The sequence below is a fragment of the Peromyscus eremicus genome, chromosome 3, assembly GCF_949786415.1.
Source record: "Peromyscus eremicus chromosome 3, PerEre_H2_v1, whole genome shotgun sequence".
NCBI lineage: Eukaryota > Metazoa > Chordata > Mammalia > Rodentia > Cricetidae > Peromyscus > Peromyscus eremicus.
Window position 1 is genome coordinate 58343741 of NC_081418.1, and position 6158 is coordinate 58349898.

Genomic DNA, 6158 nt, shown 5'->3' on the forward strand with positions numbered 1-6158 from the left:
AAAAGTATGGGCTAAGGCCGGGCGGTGGTGGCGCACGCCTTTAATCCCAGCACTCGGGAGGCAGAGCCAGGCGGATCTCTGTGAGTTCGAGGCCAGCCTGGTCTCCAAAGCGAGTTCCAGGAAAGGCGCAAAGCTACACAGAGAAACCCTGTCTCGAAAAACAAAAACAAAACAAACAAAAAAAAAGTATGGGCTAAGGGGTTGGGGTGATGGCTCAGCAGTTAAGGGCACTAGATGCTCTTCCAGAGGTCCTGAGTTCAATTCCCTGCAACCACATGGCAGCTGGCTCACAGCCATCTATAGTGGGATCTGATGTCCTATTCTGGTATAAAGTCATACATGCAGATAGAACACCCATATATAAATCTTTTAAAAAAGGTGTGGGCTATCATGCCTGTCTAGAAATACCTTTAAAAAAATGGTACATTGTTCTTCATAGTATATTGGCTTTCTTAAGGTTTGATGATTTTATTTACACACACACACACACACACACACACACACACACACACACACACGTAACTGAGAATTTCACATTGTATTTTGATCATATTCACCCCCCAAATCCTCTCAAATCCATCCCCAATTCCATGCCCACCCAACTGTTTGTCCTCAGTTAAAGAAATCCAGACCAGTTAGCACTGTCTATATCATTTTGGGTGTGTGTCCATCCACTGTAGTGTGTTTAACCTATCTGGGACCACACCCTTAAAGAAAACTACTCTCCTAATCCCGGCAACTCTCTATTACCAATAGCAGCAACTCAGCAAGGGGTAGCTTTGTGCCCACCTCCTCCCTGTGTGCTGGGGTTTCCTACCTGCTGGAAGTTCCTCTGTGCAGCTGCCCTGCGGGGTTCTTTTGTAGTCACTACCACCTTTGGCTCTTAGAACCCTTCCACCCCACCCCTGTTCCCACTAGCATTTAGGGCCGTCACTTTGTAGTTCCTTATTCTCTGCACCTTGCCCAAATGTGGGTCTGTGTTAATTGCCATACACTCTTAAAAAAAAAAAAAAAAAAGCTTTTCTGATGAGGTTTGAGAGATGCACTAATCTATGGGTCTAACAGGAAGTCATTAGGAGTCAGTTTAATACTATGTCCCTTTGGGGGGGAGAGAGAGAGAGAGAGAGAGAGAGAGAGAGAGAGAGAGAGAGAGAGAGAGAGGGGGGGGGAGGGAGGGAGGGAGGGAGGGAGGGAGAGAGAGAAGTGGCAGGCTCTCCCCTAGAGCCTATGACCTGTCTAGCCGAAGGTTTTTGACCCTGGTAACAGTGCCAGGCATGGGGTCCATCCTGTGGAGTGGGCCTTAAATCCAACCAGAGAGGGTCAGTTACTCCATGACACTCAAGCCACCATTGCGCCAGTGGACATGTCTTACCAGGCGGATGGTTACTGGAGCTTGTAGGGTTCACAGTTGCGTGTAAGACTGATGATTAAGGTTTGGTGGTTTCTATTGACTATGCATTTTCTACTTTCTGCTTCTGTGCTGTTAGGTTTATACACTCTAAACAAGTTATATTATCTTTAGGAATATCTTTTTTTTTTTGAGACAGGGTCTTACTATGTAGCTCTGACTGTCCTGGATCTCACTCTGTAGCCCAGGCTGGCCTTGAATTCACAAAGATCCACCTGCCTCTGCCTCCCAAGTGCTGGCATTAAAGGTGTGAGTCACCACATCTGGCTTTAGGAGTATCTTTATATGAATTTGAGTTCTGGGATACTTAACCGTGCTGTTAGTGTTTCTTACTAATGGTAGATTGTTTTGTTTTAATTTTTTTGAGACAGGGTTTTTCTAGCCACCTCTTGGCTAGATTGTTTCTGGTTTTGTAATGTGTGATTGTGTGTTTATATTGAGCAGGGCTTGAGGTCTGTATTCTGGGGTGGTTCCTCCTGTTGTCTGCTTCACCTGGAAATTTCAGTTCTATCGTTGTTCTCTGTCCGCTTTTTATGTCCGTTTATCAACCCCTCAAATAAGGTAAATTTGAACCCCTAACCTGCTAGGTATGGTACTAGCAGATACAAGCTCTGTTTTATGTTTGTTTGTTTGTTTTTTTAGACACAGTTTTCCTATGTAGCCCTGGCTGTCCTGGAACTCACTTTACAGACCATGCTGGCCTTGAACTCACAGAGATCTGCCTGCCTCTGCCTCCCTAGTGCTGGGATTAAATGTGTGCACCATCATTGCCTGGCTACAAGTTCTGGTTTTGAATTCTCCAGAAGGACATTGCTCTTACCATGGCCAGAGCCTAGCTTGAGATGGACAAGCTTTTGTCATCTGTGGCAGCCATGTTGCTTACAGTTTGGATCTCAGTTTAAGAGCTTGCCATCCAGCTCTGCCTGTGAACACCTTTGGGAAATGCCTTGGTTTTCATGTTCTGCTTGACAGGGACTGAGCAGCTGGGGCTCAGGGCCTGCTCATTTCTGTGCAGCATAGGACTCCTTCCTCTAGCTCACCTTGCTGGGCTGGCTGAAACTGCTAGGTCTGCCTCCTGCCTTGTCCCTGATTTCCAAACCTGACTCCTCGACTGTCCTTTTGCAGATGCTCCAGTGGCCTTGTGGCCTGAGATGTATAGCCTATGAAGCCCTGCTTCCTCCCCCTTTGATCTTCCAGAGGTAAACTTCTTGTACTTCAGACTGTCTTACACTCGTTTCCCAGAGGACCCACCGTCACATGGTGGTACGGTGCCAGGATGTGTTTTTGAACCTCGTGTGTACTGATGACATGGCTTACAAGGTTTTTGTGGAGTCCAGTCTTGCCTTGGACTTACGGCTGTGCTCTTCTCCAGACCCAACCAACCCCAGGGAGGTACAACAGGGACTTCTACGATTGTAACTGGGCATGCAGTTGTCTTCATTTGGGGCATATAGTCTTTACCCTTTATTTTTTGTCTTAGCTTTGTATTTGAAAGCATGTTTATTAAGTATTATTTAGAGTTTCAAGATGCACTTATCAGCAATATGTTTGGGTCATATGGTTCACAATATCTGCATTTATTATTTAAAAAGTTTTTTTAGATTTATGAATGTTTTGCATGCATGTATGTATGTGTACTATGTGCATGCTTTGTACTCGTGGAGGTCAGAAAGGCGTGTCAGATCTCCCAGACCTGGAGTTATGGATGGATGTGACTACCATGAGCATTCTGGGAGTTAAACTCAGGCCCTCTGCAGGACCAAGTGCTCCCAACCACTAAGCCATTTCTCCAGTGGCTCCCCCAGCCCTGCCCCCTTGTTTAAAACGGGGCCTCACTCGGTAGCCCAGACTGGCTTGGAAAGTTCATTATGTAGCCCAGCTGGCCTTGAACTCAAAGTGATCCTTCTGCCTCAGCTTCCCAAATGCTGGGATTAATAGATGTGAGCCACCACACCTGATACCCCTGCATTTTAAAAATAACATAGAAATTATTTGAGAGTATATATTAATGTCTAAATGGTCTTTTAATATTTTTAAACATTCATGTGTACATTGTAGGAAACTTTATGAATTACACCCAAATTAGGAACTCTGTCTTACAGCTGTCAAAGAGAAAAGGCCTTGTTTTCTACGTCTCTTGCCTTGTTTTTAAATGGTCAACTTCCATAGACATCTACAAGGTAGGAAAGGGTTGGATAAGGTGACAGATGGAATCTACACAGGAGTCTGGGAGAGAGGCTGGTGTCAGTTCCACTTGCAGAGACCAGGGGAGGCTGGATGGCTCTTTGAGCCAAGACCCAAGGGGAGGTAGGAATGTACCAGGTGGACTGGGGACAAGGGGAAGGTGGATATTGTTTGCAGTGGCTGTGACATGGAGTTCTGGGGGGATCCAGTGGCTGTTTTTCTAGGGTGAGATGCGAACGGTTAGAAGCGCTATGCTGCATTTTAGATTTTAACCTTTACCAACCAGGGAGCATGGAATGGGGCCTCTGTGGCACTGAGACCTTCAGTGATGTACAAGTTTGCTTGTTTGTTTGTTTGAATCATAGCTGGGTGGAGAGAGTGGCTTCCTTGGCAGTTAGAAGCTCTTGCTGCTCTTGTACAGGACCTAGTTTGATTCCCAGAACCAGTGTGGAGGCTCACAGGTGCCTCAACTCCAGTTCCAGGGGACCCAACACTCTCTTCTGACTTCTGAGGACTGCTACACACAGTGCACACTAACGCACACAAGCACACACACATGAGAAGAACTTTAAAACAATTATAGTTACTTTCCAGTTGTGTTTTTCCAGGGTCTCATGATGAAAAACCCTGGCTTACTGGACCTGTATGGAGCAGGCTGGCTTTGAATTGCAGTGACCCTCCTGCCTTTGCCTTCCAGTTGCTGGGATGATAGAGCTCATCTCCTCGCCGGGCTCAGGTACTTGATGTTATTGATATGGTTAACATGCAGCTTGATCCATCTTGTCTTCTGTCATCTGGCAAGTGGCACCCAGCCCAGGATGGAGAAATCCTTTATTAGGGAACCATGGCCAGGCTCTGGCTTATTAGTCTTGCATTGAAGAGTGTGGGGATGCATGCAGGGGTTAGGGAAGAGCAAGGGCACCGGAACTGGGTAGGACTCCTTGCTGGCTTTTAAAAATACTAGACATCCACTGGGGGAACATGACCAGAAGTGAAGAAAGGGGTCAAGTGGCAGAGTTAGGCATTGTCATGATTCTCCGTCATGGGCCTGGTAGAACCGTCCCTTCTGTCTCATTCTTATGTCCTTCATGGAAAAAATATGAAATAAGTGAAAAATAAAAATTTTAATGCATCTTTATTCTTAATTATGTGTATCTGTGTAGGAGTGTGTGCTTATGCGTGCAGGTGTCTTAGGGGCCAGGGGCATCAGCTCCACTGGAGCTAGAATTACAGGAGGCTCACAGCACCTACCATAGGTGCTGGCAATTGAACCTGGGTCCTCTGCAAGAGCAGCCAGTACTCTTAACTGCTAAGCCATCTCTCTAGCACCCCCCCAAATTTTTTTCTTTTCTTTTCCTTAAATTATGACTAAGATGAAAAATGCCGAAAGTGTGAGGTGAATTATCAACAGTAATTATCAGCCTTTGGGTGGCAGTATCGAAAACACCTCCTGGAAGCAGCAAGACCAGGATGCAGCCAGAGGTACTGCCACCTCCCCAGGCAAGGGCGGGAAGACTCAACAGCTTGCATCCATTTTCTTGATAGTCCATAGTTTTCTCGAAGAGCATCCTATCTTCCTGAATACCATCTCAAAGTAAACTAAACTATATAAACTTTGATTACAAAACAGATTTGGTAGGTTTTGATTCTCCCTCCAAAATCCAGTTTATCTCCAGGGAGCCAGACTTCCCTGAAATCACCCAGTCACAGTTCCCAAGTTGGCCAAGCGTTAGCTATGGGGGTTGAGGAATGGCCTCCTGGAGGAGGTGTTTAGAAGCAGCAGGGAAAATGACCAAAAGCCTAAGAATGGAATCCATCAAACAGCCTTGGTGCTGGTTAGGTTTTATTTTAACAGGATGTTTTCTGTTCATTTGTTTTTCAAAATATCAGTTATATCAATATTAGAAGTGTAAACAGGTACAAAATATACAGTACATAGAAACAATCTTATTAACTAGTCTATTTCTAATAAAAGTACGCAGAAGGGAGCTGATTGGGCACCATGGTCTCTGCTCTCTTCAGGGAGTCGTTACCCATTTGGGGAAGAGGACCAGCGGCTGCTTTAACAAAATGGGAATGGCTATGTGTGCTGGGGACAGCACTTTTATGACAGAAACTTGGACCTAGCTCTAATTCCACCGTGAAGACATTCCAGGCAAGCCTGAGAAAACCACTTACCCAGTTCCCTGGCACTCCAACTACCTCCTGCGTGCCTAGTGACGCGGAATCATACTGGGGCCGTCCAGCTTGAGCTGCCGAGGCAGGAGCTCTCTGTCTTCATGATCTGATCCATTTGTGTGGGACAAATCTTTTAAGAGGGCAAGACCTCAAAACCTTTCCTCCCCTAAACCGATGTTCCACGAGAGAGAGCTGGGACTCAGCTGAAGCTCTTCCCAGTTCCTGGAACACACAGTACTCACAGTGAGAGGCTGTGTCCCCTTTGAGCCCTTTATTTCTCTCTAAAAAGAACCACTGTCTGCTGCTTCCTAGTCACGGCAATGGAACCATTTTGAAAATGAATGCACTGCACAATGGGCAGCCAACAGAAGCATCCATGGCTAATGGA